This window comes from Molossus molossus, unplaced genomic scaffold (assembly GCF_014108415.1).
Source record: "Molossus molossus isolate mMolMol1 unplaced genomic scaffold, mMolMol1.p scaffold_m16_p_13, whole genome shotgun sequence".
Taxonomy (NCBI): Eukaryota; Metazoa; Chordata; class Mammalia; order Chiroptera; family Molossidae; genus Molossus; species Molossus molossus.
Genome location: NW_023425348.1, coordinates 84509582 through 84526908, shown reverse-complemented (window position 1 = coordinate 84526908; position 17327 = coordinate 84509582). Strand labels below are relative to the sequence as shown.

Genomic DNA, 17327 nt, shown 5'->3' with positions numbered 1-17327 from the left:
CACAGGTCATTTCTTATTCTAAAGATAATATTTAACTTTCATACTCATACTTATCATTTAGCATTCTCTCTCTCTCTTGTATTTCAGGGGCTCTTTCAATGACAAACTCTAGATTTTGATTAGTGAAGTTTCCCCTCGTAGGGTTGATACATATTTCTGAGAAGTCTGTTCTTCCCTTTATCAGTCTTACCATTGTGATGGACAATCATTGAGTGTGTACAAGAATCAAGACAACACTCTATGAATTGTATGTCTTTGGGGAGGAGTTTTTCACATCTTTGTCCATATGAATGGCACACTCCAAAATATCATGGTGTTCGACCTTCACAATTGCTCTACCATTTTTCATTGTATCACTTAAGGATTGTTTTTCCCATGCATGTAAGAGGTAAAAAAAAAAAAAAAACACTGGTGCAAGAGAGAAGGTTTAATTTAAAATAGAAATAGACTCAGAGACATAGAAAAAACTGTGGTTCAGACTGACAAACCGCAGAGTAGGGGGTCTGAGGGGATAGAAGAAATGAACCAAAGAACTTATATGCATATATGCATAACCGATGGACACAGACAACAATGCTGGTGGGGGTGCAGCAGGATGGGGAAGAGGGTGTCTAGGGGGGGAAAAAGGAAAAACATTTGTAACAAAAATGAACTAATAAAAATTGGAGAAAAAAGTAAATAAATTACAATAAAATAGAAAATGATCTCCTGTTGGGCCTCATGGCATTTATTGGTTTAGTAGCTCAGCAGTATCAGAGTCAACATATTCTATTGCACTTACATTTTTTCTTCCAAATGCATGAAGTGCTCATAAAAAGGTTTTTCAAAGTCTGAGAAGCAAAAGGTAATAGAGAATAAATATTCCCCTCATAGATCCCAATGTTTTTTTTTTTTTTTTTTTTTTTTTAAGAACATTTATATGATATTTTCCCTGGAAGAATTTCTTTTACAAATTATTAGCAATAGACATTTGGCTGTTTTGGAATACTGCTTCCCCTTAATCTTCATTTCTCAGACTATGCCCTGCCTTTACTTTGTTTTGGCTTTCTATTTGAGTAAAAACACTAATTAAAAAAGGACTAAATAATTTATATGTATGTGAATCCATTTATTTATTTATAATTGAATACTTATATCTTCCTTGAATTCATTTTTGTTGCCAGACATGACTTTCACTGTTGTTCTAATGTTTCTGCTATATCTCCTCTTCTAGTACTGCATCTGACAAAGTGAAGCTTTACTCCCTGTCATCTCTGGATGACATCAGTGAAGTATAAAAATTATATTTAGAAACAACTTAGGGACCTTGTTAAGAGCACAAAGTCTTAAGCATTACCTTGACTATCTGGTTTGAAATCTGGTTCTAACACCTAATACCTTGGTGGACTCTCATTTACTCAGTCTCTCTGAATCACCTTTTTCTAATCTAAAAAAAACAACAGAGATTTTAATAGGACGTATCGCACAGAGTTGTTTGTGATAATCGACTTCATCAAGACATGAAGAATGCTCAAGAGTCTGAGATATTATTACTTGGTAGTAATAATGACTGTCTTAAAGATTACTTTTAGCTACATTAACACTTTGATAATTGTCTTCACATGACATTGTATCATGTACTTTTTTGTATTGTGAGATTATGTTTTATTTTTTGGAGAAGTTTTATGTTCACAGCAAAATTGAGAAGAAGGTGCAGAGATTTCCCACCTATTCTCTGACCCACGCATGTGTAGCCTCTGCCATTCTATTATCAGCAGCCCCTCACAAAGTTGTATATTTTTTACAGTCCATGAGCCTACATGGCACATCATTTTCACCCAAACACCATAGTTTCATTTGGTTTACTCTTGGTGCTGTACATTCTATTGATTTAAAGAAATATATAATGACTTGCATCCACAATTATAGTTTTATTCAAAGTATTTTCCCTACCGTAAACATCCTCCAAGCTCCTCCTGTCCATCTTTCCCTATGTCCTAACCCCTGGCAACCACTAAACTTTTTACCGTCTCCATGGTTGTGCCTTTCCCAGAATGTCACATAGTTGGAATCATGCAGTATGTAGCCTTTTCAGGTTAGCTTTTTGCACTTAGTAGCAAGCATTTAAGGTTTCACTACACATCTTTTCATGCTTGATAGCACATTTCTTTAGTGTTGAATAAAATATCATTGTCAGATGTGCTATAGTTTATTTGTCCCTCTACCTACTAAAGGACATCCTGGTTGCTTTATATTATGCACTTTCTAAATTTTATTCCAATGAAATATTTTTATTACATTTCATTGGCTGAACACAATTTTAATTGTATGATAGTGAACAAAGCAAATATTGTAGAAAAATAGCTTTAATAATGTCTCAGAAATGTTAAGAAGAATAAAAGTAATAAAAATAAAAGTAAGCATATAGGAAAATGTAGAGAGTGACTTGGGACAACTATGCACAAAGGCAAGATAACTATGTCCTTGTCATGTATCAGGCTTCACCTACATTAGAAATATGACATCGTGTGAGCAACAGGATTCTTTCCCTTTGCTTCCCACAATTATGATGATCAATGTTAAACAATGAAGTCAGTTAAAACACAGTGCATAATCAATATTGATAAAAACTGGGAAATGACCTGAGAAAAGAGAGACAGTACAGTTAATTTATTATAGGATAGTCCCCTTTCCCATGAATACAAAAAAGCAACTTTAAAAATAGAAAATTAGTTTGTTTTTTTTTTGTAAATCAGAGATAAGGAAATAGTACAATCTCAAACACCAAAGAGCCAGTTATTAAGTACAACTATTTGGGGTGGGGGGAAGAGTACTAACCTAGGAGGTTCTAGGTGGCCTCAGAAATATCTCTCAACTTGAGTATCATCTGATATCAACAAAATGGACTAATTATGGCAAAATTAGGTGCCAATCAGAAGCCCTGGATTGCTGAATCGCAAACTATGATCAGTTAATAGATTCAAATATGGAAGAGAGCCAATGACGAGGAAAAAATGGGACTCTGGCATTTGGAGAGGGTATTTGCGCAAAGTAATATCACTGAGTACTTCAAAACAACAGATACCATAGACACAACCATTAGCAAGTAAAATTCTAAAACATACCAGGAAGAGTATTAAGGCTAAAACCAAAAAAAAGTAAAGGGCATGCGTGCACACACACACACACACACACACACACACAGACTCACACTCACATTCACACATAAACAGGCTGTGATTTTATTCTAATAGATGAAATACAGGAATCCTTGACAGCTTTTTTGTTCTATCCACCTAACACATTCTACTATATATACACTATACTACTTATGTAATATAAGTATATAATCCATCTTTCCCCTCATGAAAGGAAAATACTTTTACTATTTTGTTCATTAATCTATATACAGGAATTAGAAGTGCCGAGTACCTATAAGACAGTCAATGAATATCTGTTGAACTCATCTGTGCTTGCTATTTCTCTAGGAGGCACATATAGCATCATTTAAAGTCCATACCCTTGCTTACAGAAATATTATAGTGTGTAAACCTTAACAAAAAGTATTACGTAGTTTTTTCCAGACTCTTTCTAGTGCACATTTTACATCTTTGTTCCTCAAGCTATAGACCAAGGGATTCAACATGGGAATAACGAGGGTGTAAATTATGGAAGCCACTTTATCACTGTCCAAGGAATGACTGGACTCAGGTTGCACATACATAAATATCAACGTCCCATAAAACACTATGACCACCACCAGGTGAGATCCGCAGGTAGAAAAAGCCTTGTGCCGACCCTCAGCAGAGTTCATCTTGAGAATGGATTCAAGAATGAGGACGTAAGACACGAGGACTATCAGAAGGGATGAAATCAAATCAAAACTGGCTAAAATCAGAATAATCAATTCGATTTCCTGTGTATTTGAGCAGAGCAAAGTTAACAAGGGGAGAGTGTCACAGTAGAAATGACTGACAATATTTTAGCCACAGAAAGATAAATGGAAAATTTTTGTAGTGACCAGAAGAGAAACAAATGTGCTGTAGAGATAGGGGGCAGCCACCAGCAGCTGGCATAGCCTTTGTGACATGATGACTGGGTAGAGCAAAGGGTTACAGATGGCCACATAGCAGTCATAGGACATGGCAGATAGAATAAAAATTTCACTAACAATAAACACAAGAAAAAAAGCCAGTTGTAGAGCACAGAAATAATAGGAGATTGTATTTTGATCCACGACAAAATTTACTAACATTTTGGGCCCTACAGTTGTTGAATAACCAAGATCAGTGAAAGCCAGGTGTCTGAGAAAGAAATACATGGGTGTCTGGAGGCCGGAGTCCACCTTGGTGAGGATGATTATGCCCAAGTTGCCCACCACTGAGATCATGTAGATGATCAAGAAGAGTCCAAATAATGGAGCTTGCAGATCAGGGCGGTCTGTGATCCCCATGAGAATGAACTCGTTTAACACTGTTAGGTTTTGTGTTTCCATGCAGGTTTTTCAGGAAACCTATTCTGGAAAGAGACATCAGCATAGTCAATAGGTTTCATGTATTCTACCTGTGAGATTTTTAGTCCGCAACGCTAATATAAATAAGATACATCCAAATTTACTATTTAAATATATAAAATAAACTTAAGTGCAGAAAAGTTAATATTTATAAATAGAACTAGAGACAGTCAGTGGTTCCTAACTGGAGGGGATTTTACTGAGCAGTGAGTATTGCTCAATTTCTAGAAGACATTATGGTTGTCAGAACTCAGAGGTAGGGTATGAAGTGTAGGGTTAGAAGTCAGTTATGCTTTTAAATATCCTACAATATCCAATATCTAATCCAAAATATAATAATTTTAAATTAGAAATTCCAAAAATGTGTAGAACCTACTACCTCAACAGTTGGTCCTGCAAACTTTCTTTTTTTTTTTTTTTTATCCTCACCCGAGGACATTTTCCCATTTTTTGTACAGATAGAGTGGGAGGGAGAGAGAGGAAGAGAGAGAGAGAGAAACATCGATGCGAAAGGGACACATCGAGTGGCTGCCACCCGCAAGACCATTCAGGGCCGGGGACAAACTGCAACTGAGGCACACGCCCTTAGCGGGAACCGAACCCGGGTCTCTCCGGACCGCGGGCGGACACTCTAACCGCTGAGCCAAACCGGCCAGGGCCTGCAAACTTTCTTAAGCCTACAGGTGACACAGGCTGAAACAGTGAAACAGCTAATAAAATGGACAGACATTTTATATAATGTCAGCTATATCTTCATATAAGGTATGAACAAAAATTTGGCCAAAAATTTAACTTATTCCAAACTCTTTATTCTTATATACAAAACCAATACTTTAGATCATTTAATCTTCATTCATCTCTCACAACAACCCTGTAAGAAAGTATTGGCATTGCTTTCATATAATGAAGTTTTATAAAAATGTTCTTTGGATGAAGAGATACTACATTCTTTAATGAAACTTAAAGGTCTATGCATCAAGTGTAATAGTTTAAAGTCATTGTGTGACACAGTACTATAGAGGTGAAATAAAAGACACTAAAGATGAGCTATCTATGGATTCTTGGATATTGCTTTAAATTCTTCTACATCTTAAGGCCACAGGAATGCCTTCAAACTACAACATAATATAGAACACACATAAGCATTTTATATACTCAAATAAAAATGTATATGAATGCTCCTAATAATACACAGATTAAGGATATACCAGGTGAGTGCTGAGTGGCAGATTAAGCTAAAAAAATTATTAGATTTAAAAAGATTGTGAGCATGAATGCTACCTTTAAAAACCAGAAATAATACTGGTTACAAAAAAAGTTACAGTGACAGCAGTTTCTGGGTGGTCTAAAAGAAAATAAACCTTTATTTTTATAACATTAAATATAAAATAATTACATTAAATTTGCATTTAAATCACTTAAAATACAGTTTATGATTCTGTCACCTCACAAGTCTACCTGCTGTGATGAAGACAACTTCCTTGTATCAGAAAGGTGGACATGTAATCAGTAAACAGTCATTTCAGAAAGATATCCTCAGTAAGCTTTATATGAACCTGTATAAATCTTGTTTTTGTGTGTTTTGTTTTGTTTTGGCAATATGAAAGATGGAGAGAAATCATACTTTATAAGTTCCAATTTTTCTATGCGCATAGGAAAGATAAAAGTGTTTGGGGTTTATTTCTAACAGGCTTTAGTGTTGTATAGAAAGAACCAAACTGCTTTTTCATAGTTTACATCTTTGTTAAATACAAGCTTACTTTTTTTTTTCTTTAAAGTTATACCCTTTGAGATCATTATAGCTTTCTGTCAGATTTCACTTGAAATTAAAAAACATGCTGAATATTTTGTATTGTCATAAAACTGGGTACTTAAAAGTCTTCTATTATCCACATAATGCCTTTCACATGTCAACATGAGGTGGAAAGAATCATATTTATACATTTATTTAAATAATTATTAAATATTATATTACATCTAGAGTGTCACAAAAAAAGAGCCTAGAACCACTAATTAAGTAAAATTTCGAAGGACATCAAAATGATTGATTTAAAAAAAAATGATAGATTGAATACCTGCAGCTTTGTAACTGCAGATTTTTAAAACTTCATGTCTTTTTAGTTAGGCTTCATCTGCACTGTTTTGGCCTGCATTACAGATATAATTACTCATATAAAACAAATCTTTTATAAGCAATACTATGGTGGTATCTCAAAGATGCTTTTGGATATTTAGTCTGTCAACTCATGTGAAAATATTCAAAAACATTAGTATGCTGAGATGAGGAGGGGTCCCCTTCGAGCTCAGGTATTAAGGAGAAGTAGAAAGCAAAAAGAACTAAATCAGAAGTGCAAACATTTTCCAAGAGCTTTGTCATTTAACTAAGTGAAACTTTGCATGTATCACTGAAGCAGCGTCAATATTGGTAACATAAAACACCACAAGAAATGTTCTTTTTACCTTCAATGAAGCCTCTCTCTTGACTCCCTCATGTGTTTCTTACATGGCTGAGTGAGAACAATTTATGGATTTTTTTCACCTTTTGAGGCTGTCCCTGAGGAGATGCCAAGCAATTTGTTGATTGTCCCTACAGTATTTAATAGCACAATTAAATGCCTGGAGGTTGTCCTTTAATTGTCATGGATAATTTATATTCACTATGGTTTTCCTTCCTTTTTCCTTCCTTTTTCCTTCCTTCCTTCCTTCCTTCCTTCTTTCCTTCCCCAGTTCCTCCCTTCCTCCCTTCCTTCCTTAATTTTCCACTCTTGGTTAATGTTCCTTTTGTTGCATACAGGACTCTTGACCACATTGTATCTATATACATGCCAATCAAGAATCTGCATTTACAGTGGTCTCCTTGAATGAGGGAAACTATACTGTAGAAATGTTTAGATACTATTCTACTATTTTAAAACTTTTAGGGAATTAAAATAGTACCTTGCTTTCTTGATTTGTTGCTCATGTTATTACTGGTCCAATGTCCATGTGCCTGACACTTTTAAAGGCCACAACTCAAAGCATCAGAGTTTGGAGTAAGGATGTTTTATCACTTGAGAAGGTGCCACCGAGAAGACAGGAGTCCAGATCCAACTTAAGAAAGTACAGTGTACTCACGAAACATAAGTAAATCTATTTTTGCCCTGCCCTATATTTAGATGGCAACGTTGTGGGTATTATGATTCATTATGTGACAACTGCTTTCTTTGCCAAACTCTGAGTTTGTTTATTAATCCTGTAAACTATTATAATCAAGTAAATAGGAAAAAAGGAGATCCCTGGGCTCAGTGTACTTGGCGGTTCCTGAAAACAGCCCGGAGTTAGTGACTGGAAGGGCCCGGTACCAGCGATGCAGCAGCAGGGGTGAGGACCCTCCTGGACCGCCCTGCCTCTCCCCTTTCACCTGGTTATTTCTGTTCGGTCACTTCTGAGGACCACGTTCTTTTTAATATGGATCATTGTAAAAATATCTTTACTACAGCCCCTCTGGGAGGCAGAATGTTTTATAAATGTATAAAGAAGCAATTAATTTGTCCTGAGCCTAAGGTTTCTTATATTTGCCATGTGTAAATGCTTAACTAAGAGTTCGTGGGTTCTGATCATTGAGGAGAATCTATGGTGTTTGAACTAAAGATTTGAGCCAACTCTGAACTAAATAATTTCTTTAGAAACTGCTTCATCCATTAGAGTATGTCTGATGTTGTTTCCTGGTTATATCAAGTGGCTAATGAAAATAGCACAAAAGGCGTTTTTACAATTAGCCACTGGTAAAATGAGGAGTAGAAGATTCTTCTGTATTGCATGGTTGGTATAACGGTTAATGGAGGTAATCTGTGTGGAGAATTTTGAAGAGTGCCTGACACATAGATGATTCTCAAAAAAAGTAGGTGGTGGTATTGTCATCATTACTAAATAAGCCCGAACCTATGATTAGTGCTAGATATATTTAGTAGTCAATAGAAGATTATGTCTCAAGAAGTTACAATCCACTATACTCTAATAGTTTGACAAAATCTGCAGATTTTTCTGCCCTTTTCTCTTTTAGCACTGTAATTTAAGGAAACCTTTGGATTAAATATCTAACAGGGCTTATCGCAAGATCTGAAGTCATGGTTTTCTATCGTTACAGAAGCAGGTTGCTATGGGCCATTTTTATTTTTAAAAATGATGTGTTTTATAATAATTTAACAATATGCATTGATTTAGAGGATCACTAGGAAAGAAGCAAGGATTATAAAAAAGCATGTTGTTGGTAAGGATGACGCATGAAATACAAAAACATATATATCACATATTAGAAAATAAAAAATATCTAGAACGTCTGCATTGGGAGACTTCAGGCGGCTGGAGAAAGCCAATGTCCTGACCAGTGGTTTCTGAAGACGTCAGGTCTTTCTCCTCATGGCTTTGACCTGCGTCCCAGACTTGCCTTCCCTCCCCATAGCCCTTCCTGTGACCCTCACCTCTGACCTGAATGTGATTACCCCCCTTTGTGCCCCACAGATAACACTACTGTCCTTATTTGGTTAAGATCACATCTCCTTATAGTTTTCTTCATGGAAATGACTTTTATTCATCTTTATATTGCTGTGTTTAAAATAGTGTCTTGTATTTACTAGGTCCTCAAACAATGTATTAAATGAATGAATAAAAAAACGTAGATTAAATGGTAAAAAAAAAAAAAAGAAACTACAGAGTTCAGGCTTCTTTTATGTCAAGGAAGGGAAAATAAAACCAGCTGTTTTTTGGAAAACTCAAGCCTCAAACTGGATTCCTCTAATGATTAGCATGTCTGTATGCAAGACAAGCAGGAGGTATTCACCTGAAGGCCATGGGCACAAAGCAGGCTTGAACTAGATGGAATCAGAAAGAGACAGTATTCATTTTGGTACAATGTAGTGTTTGCTTTTTTAGTACCTTGGGAACAGAAACTAGTTACTGTTATTTCTCATTTCACTGTGAGAGTTCAACACTTCTCTTTTGCTTGTTTTCCTTTTCCTTTTACAATTTCATGAACCGTTTTAGTAATACTATTCTGTACAAACACACTCCAATGAAGATATATTTTATCACCACAAAGTGCCCTCTGGCTACTCCTTAATATGCTCAAGTTTATACCAATCTCAGCCTATTAAAAAGCATAGTTGTGGCTGAAGAAGCCCTTGGGGTTTATATGACTGATTCTGAGATACCCTTCATCAATAACCTCCAGGAAACTTTGAAAAGATAAAGGTTTATTGTTTACAAGACCTGGAAATTACACAACATACCTGGGCCATATGGTAAAGTCTAGGGAAGCTGGGAGAGAAAAGGGGAGGGGAGAGGAGGGAAGGTAAGAAGAGAAGATAATAGAAGGGAAGGGGAGGTGAATGCAGGGGCGGGGAGGGGAGGAGACAGGAGAGGAGGGTGAAAAGGGAAGAGAAAGAAGAGAAGAACATGGGCTTGGGGCAATCAAAGCTTTAATCAGGTACTTGTTTAGAAAAAATAAAATAAATTCCAGGGTTTACACTATACTATGCCTACTTCCTGCTACTTCTCTTCAACTGTTTCCAAACCCTGGCAATCACTAATATTGGTACTGTTGTAATGAACCTAATTATTAATAACAGGAAAGGAGGAAAGGGAAAGCCAACTATTATAGGCATGTTATTTGGGCAGCTTCGCCTCGAAACTACAGCTTTACACTCCCAAGGGAGCCACCAGTCTATTCCCAAAGGTGGTTGAGGGAAGGGGCTGGAAAGAGAGGAAAATAGAAAGATGCCCTGTGAAGTTTAGGTGACATTGGGAAGGTACTTGGGAATAGATTGTTGGCCAGAAAGGGCGTGGCCACTGCAGGAGTGAGAAACTTGGACTATTTAATCCCCTAAACAAAGGAGTTCTCTTTTGTGCTTTTGTGTTCTTGGCTCTCTGGGGGCTCTTGTTTCAGGGGCTGTCCTCTCTTGGCTCCCTGAATTTACCCACATGGTCCATGACCATGTGGAGTCTACACACAATGGACTAATGGACTATAACAAGCTTGATGCTGAACTGGACCTGACTGAAAGATGCGACTGAAACTCTGGACACTTTGTTTCTGGCTCTAGAGAAACCTCAGCTGCACTGCTTTGACTGAAGTGGGGCTTTAGAAACACAGAGATGTAGTTCCACACAACTGAAAATCACTCATTCTCCTGTGCTAGTCTCAGAAATCCCCCCCAGCATTCAGTGGGGAACAGGATACTCCAATTTCCCAGATAATAATCTAGTTCCATCACTATATTTTGTCACTTGAAGAATGTTTTATGAATAATAGCATATCTTGCCGTCTTGGAGATTCATTTATGATTTTGTATGTATCATTTGTTCTGTATTGTTGCTGAGTAAGTATTACATGGAATGGATGGTAATATTTGCTTACCGAGTTTATATAAAATTAATCATGCATTCTTTTTAATGCCTTTTACCATGTCAGACACTAAAGATACAACTGTGAATGTAATATCTAGAGTCCCTGTTTTTATAAAAATAAATATTTAGTAGTAGAGAAATGCAACTGGCTACATATGGGGAATTGCATCGATCTTATTTGAAATTAAATGTAGGTTAATGTCTGAAGTATGAGCAGGAAATAGCTATCTGTTAGTGACATATTTAAAGTTTGACAACAATGAAGAATTTTGTTTATTTCTAGACTTATCATACATATATTATTGCCCATCCCATGGAGGCAATAGTACAAGGTTAAAGCAATCACATTATAGGTTACATTGGTTTATACATAATCTATTGCTAGTGTATGTTACAGTGAATTTTAAGTAGAAAATTTGCACACATGTTCCAGGTTCTAGTTAGGGCATTTTTTACCTCTTTATTCCTTAAACTGTAAATCAAGGGATTCAGCATAGGTATGACCAAAGTGTAAAATAAAGAAGCCATTTTATCAGTATCAAAGGAATGACTGGTCTTGGGCTGCACATACATAAAGAATAGGGTGCCGTACAATATGACTATGGCCGTCAGGTGAGAGCCACAGGTAGAGAAAGCCTTGTGCCTGCCCTTCGAGGAGTTCATCCTGAGGATGGCAACCAGGATCAGAATGTAGGACACAAGGACTATCAGAAGAGATGAAACTAGAATAAAAGCTGAAAATATCAGAATGATCAACTTAATTTCATGTGTGTCTGAACAGAGCAAAGTTATCAATGGCAGACTATCACAGTAGAAATGCCTGATGACATTATAGCCACAAAATGATGAAGTGAAAATTTTAATGGTGACCAGCAAAGATAAAAAGACACTGTATAGATAGAGTATTGCCACCAGCAAGTGACATAATCTTTGTGACATGATGACTGTGTAGAGCAGAGGGTTACAGATGGCCACATAGCGGTCATAGGCCATTGCTGACAGTATATAAATTTCACAAGTGATAAATATACTGAAGATAGTGAGTTGGGTAGCACAGCAATTATAAGAGATTGTACGTTGATTTACAGCTAAATTTGCTAGCATTTTAGGCCCTACTGCTGTAGAATAACCGAGATCACTGAGAGCCAAGTGCCTAAGGAAAAAGTACATGGGTGTTTGTAGTCTGGAGTCTATCTTGGTGAGGAAGATAAAACCCAGGTTACCCACTGCAGAGACCATGTAAACAATGAGGAAGAGTCCAAGCAATGGAGCCTGAAACTCTGGGAGGTCCGTGATGCCCATTAGAATGAATTCATTCAACATTGTTCGATTGTGTTTTTCCATCCAAGCCATTCAGGAAACCTATAATGGATAGAAAGATAAACCTAATCAACACATTTCATGAGCTATGACTGAGATTACCATTGTAATTAGTGATTACAGACAAAAGTCTTTCATTACAGCTTATTGCTTTCATTGGCTCCCCTGACATTTGGCAGCTCAAAGGCATCTTTCAGCTCTTGATAGGTTTATTAGATCTGACACAAAAGCACAAACAAATGTAAAAATAAATAAATTGGAGTTTTATCAAAATTTAAAAAATAAACTTTCTGCACCAAAAAAAAAAAAAAAAAAAAAAAGATCAAAGAATTAAAAGGTAACCCACACAAAAGAAAGATGCAAAACGTATATCTGGTAAGTTTCTAGTATACGCAACATACAAAGGATTTATGCAACTCACTCAACAACAAAAAGGCAAACAACCCACATATTTTTTTTAGAAAAGGCAAATGACTTGAGCAGACATTTATTACAGAAAACACACAAGTAGCCAATAAGCACATGAAAAGTTGTTTAACAACATTAGTCACTAGAAAAATACACAATAAAACTATAATGAGATATTATTTTACATACCCTAGGATTTTTTTTTTTTTAAGGGAAAATTTCAAATGCTGACAGGTATGGAGAGATGAGAACCTTTGAACATTTTTGTAGGTAATTTAAAATGGAATAGCCACTATGAAAATATTGTAAGGGTTATTCAATAAGCTCATCAAAAAATTTCCGGTATGACCCAGTAATTCCACTCTTAGACATATACTGAAAAGCATGGAAAACTTTGGGTAGTTTACGCAAAAAATGTATACGTAAATGTTCATAGCAATTTTGTTCATAATATGCAAAAGTAGAATTAACCTAGAAGTCCATCAATTTGCCAAAGGTTATAGCAAAATGGTATATCCATACAATGAAATATTAATAATCATAAAAGAAGTATCAATACATGCCATTACATGGGTGAGCCTTTAAAACATTATGCTCAGTGAAAGAAGCCAATTATAAAAGACCACATATTATACAATTTAATTATATGAAACATCCAGAATAACAAAATTCATAGACAGAAACCAGAATATTTGTGGCTTCTTCAGCAATACTGAATTAATTCTCAATACAATATATGTAGGGGCCTATTTTTAGTAGATATAAAAAGCATTATCAATCTCATGGAATAAATAAGAGTTTAAAAAGTGGACTGTTTCCTAAATCTATGCTACTAAATATCAGTTCTCCTTTGTGTGAGAAACCATAGGAGATAGTTAAACACTGAACTCTTTTTTTACATGGATCTCTGTTTATATTTATGTTATTATTTTATATGATAATTAAAGATTACTTGCTTCTGACCTCTTAAATTTGTTTTTACTCAAGACTCTCAAAATATGTAACAAATGCAATAGACAGAGCTTAGCGTTGGACCTTCACTATAAAGCTATCCTAGGAGTTCAGACAAGTTAAATTATTCCCCAACTTTTGTACCAAATACAGCTTTCAACACTAAAATAAGTGACAATAAATAAATTCTACAATGAGAGAGCAACAAAATATTAATTTAAATACAACTATTTAAACACCCACGTTATTTCTGAGTGGGAAGAAAGTTTTAGAAAGAACTACTAAATAAAGTGTGGAAAAGAAATCCTTGTTTTAGGCATGATGCACATTCCTGCTTTATCATTTTGCAAAGACTATTCTTTACTTAAACATGTATTTGTGTACACTTTAATTTTATTTCCAATCTGCATTAGATGTGCATTTAGTTACTCAAGATACAATTTTATGGCATGTCTAAGATTCTTCCAAGGTTTGCATATGAGGGGCAGGGAAAATCCTCTTATCAGACAGGTTGGACAGAGGTACAATGAAGTGCAATTTATGCTTTAATAGTTTTCTTTGGCCTCACCTCCCACTAAAGGTGGTGACTTTCAAATGACATTGATCCTTTCAACAATATTTGTAAAGTTGGGTTACGCATGGGAAATTTTAAATAGAGAAATTACACGGTTTATAACAATATTGAAAAAATACTTTTAATTTAGAGCTAACTGATAAACATTATGAATATATGTTGTTATTTGAGATTAAACATTTGGAAACACATCTAATTAACTCCAAATAACATCATCATATTTTATATCTGGTTTAAGAAACCAAGTTAAAACAAGTTTTAAGGTCTTATGGGTGGACATTTTTAATGCTAATTCACTCTTTAGAGGTTCCTTTTTTTTTTTTTATCATTCAAAGAGTGTAAACTTAGGACATCAACGTAAATGTCTAGCTTTCATCACAAATCATAATAAAGATGTTTACAACATCAGGTAGCCCTTGAAACTTCAATTATTAAAGCAGGTGGTTAAAGGTATTGGAAATTAACAGTTAAAATGGGAGAAGGTTCGTGAAGAGTCCCTGGTTCCCAGAGCAGGTTACAGAAGCAGGCACAGTCCACTCACCTCTAATTTGGAATCTCTCTGTGCTCCCCATGTGTTCCGAACATAATCCAACAGAGGAATTTATAGGTTTCTTTGGTCCTTTGAGATCCTCCCTGAGCAGAAAAGATACAATTAGTTAATTAGGCTTAAAGCGTTGGAAAGCTCAAACAAAGCCAATGGGATATCCGCTAATGACACAGGCTATCTTTATATTTCCATCAAATAAAGTTATGTTAGTTCCCCTTCCTCAGTTTCTCTTGGTGAAGTCTTTTCCAGTGCACCCAGACATCTGGAATCAAAACATTGCTTCTGTAGAAGAAACATTTTATTGTTTTTGCAAGCCTTATTCATCTTCTCTAAAAGGAGTATCTTCCTATGATTCTACGGCTGAGGACATAATGGAAAAAAGTTAAAACAATGTTTCTTGCATTGTTTTTAAATTCTCAGGGTGGGGGTGTTGGGGAAATATATATATGTGTGTGTGTGTGTAGCTCTTTCCCTTTATTGTGGTTATTAAAATTATTATTGAAGTATAATATACATGCTAACAAATACATGAATCCTAAATAAATGTTTACAAAATTAACACAGTTGTACAGCCAAAATACAGATTAAACAGCAATTACAACCACCAAAATAAATAAAATATTATCAGGGTTCCCAAAGGAATCTTTCATTCTCCTTTCTGTTATGAACTATACCCTTAACACACGTGTGTGCACGCACACACACACACACACACATGCATGCACACACTATTCTGACTTCTAACAGCATAAATTATTTTATATAAAAGAAATCCTACACATTGTTTTTTGTGTGTCTGGGCTCTTTCACTTGATATATTGTCATAGGTATTTCGAGAGTGCTCATTCTTATTTTGTGTACAATTCCATTTCATAGGTATATCACAAATTATTTATCCACTATTCTATTTTTGAATATTAGAATCTGTTCCAATTTAGAAGTTTTATGGATTAGTGATATTTTTAACACTGTATTCCATTCTATGCTTTGAAAATAAACCTTTTTCACATCTTGGGTATTTATCAAATAACATTTAGATTTATTAAAGATAATCACTTATTATTTATAAAACTATTGCCCCATACATACCATAATTACCTGATAAAGATAATCTTTTAAAAACAAGAATAAACTCTTCATGCAATCAAAACTGTGGATGTCCTTTATGCCAACCTATGTATATGCACCCATTTTACCCTTAGTAAGCATTTCACATCTACAATGACCACGTCTGCCAAACACATTCTATATTTATCCTCCAAGGAGCATAATTACTCAAGAGTGAAATGGCTGCGTCATAGAGAATACACAGAGTAAAACTTAGTAATTTCTGCCCTTAGCTTTTCAAAGTTTTTATAACACTGTACACTCTCTCAAGCAAGTAAAATAATTTTAGTTTTCCACATGGTCATCAACATTTTGAACTATTGTTCAAACAAACTTTTGCGTTTTAGCCATCTTGGTGGGTGTGTAGTGATATCATAGTATGGTCTTAATGCATTTATCTAATGATTAATTATATTTTAAATATTTTTGTGAATTTGGGGCTGTTTTCATATCTTTTTTTGTGATTTATTTCTTCAGATGTGTTACCCATCCTGCCCTCTCCCTCTTTCCCCAGCACATTGATTTTCTAGATCATACTAATTTTAACAGGCAGTTTGTTGTTTTCTTTTGTTTTTAAAAAATTACTGATGTCAGTGCTCTGTAGAGTATATTGTTTCAAATGTGTTCTCTGGTGATTTTATTTTGGGGTATATTTTGATAAATACAAGTTTTTATTTTGGATATAGTGCTATTTATCTATTATTGTTATAATTTTTATACCTTTTAAAATAAATATTTGTGTATCCCAAGTCATGAAGATATTATTTTACTTTTTTTAAAGAGATTTTATAGTTTTAGCTTTCACATTTGTATTCATAATACATCTCAATTAATCTTATAATTTATGCAAGTAAATTACCAAGATTTATTTTTTATATAAGAAACCTAATTGAACTAGGTCAGTTTATCAAGAAACCCCCCTTTCTTCATTACGTTGCAGTGGAACTTTTGTTTAAATCAAGTGAAATTACACATGAGAGTCAATTTTTGGACTATTTATTTTTATTGCTCTTATTGATCTACCTACTTGCACTGATGCACATTTTTTAAAATTTATGTTAGAGAAGGAGAGGAAGAAAGAGAGGGGGAGGGGGAGAGGGGTGATCGAGGAAGAGGGGGAGAGAGGAAGGGGGTAGAGAGAGAGAGAGAGAGGGAGAGAGAAGGAGAGAGAGAGGGAAGAGGGGGAAAGAGGGAGAGAGAAAAAGAGAGAGAAGCATATATGTGAGAAAGACACATTGATGAGTCACCTCCCATAAGTTTCCCAACTTGGGATCAAACCTGAAACCCCAGTATGTGTCCCAACCGGAATCAAACCCATGACCTTCCAGTGCTCATGCAAATATCCAACCAATCAAGCCACACTAGCCTGGGCCTGATGGTACAATTTTAAAATATGACAGTTTATTAAAGGTATTAATATCTGTAATTAAAAGCACTTTGTCTTTTTTCTTCTTTTAAGATATTGCCCTATCTACTCTAGATTTTTTTAATTTCCACATAAATTTGACATTAACTTAAGTATTAAAAAATACTACTGGAATCCT

At 35.1% G+C, this 17327-nt stretch overlaps 2 pseudogenes; both read right to left on the bottom strand.

Annotated features, from left to right (window-relative positions):
• Nucleotides 1–3516: 3516 nt before the first annotated feature.
• On the bottom strand, nt 3517–4474 carry LOC118628686 (annotated as a pseudogene).
• Nucleotides 4475–11336: 6862 nt separating this feature from the next.
• Nucleotides 11337–12220, bottom strand: LOC118628685 (annotated as a pseudogene).
• Nucleotides 12221–17327: the final 5107 nt, after the last annotated feature.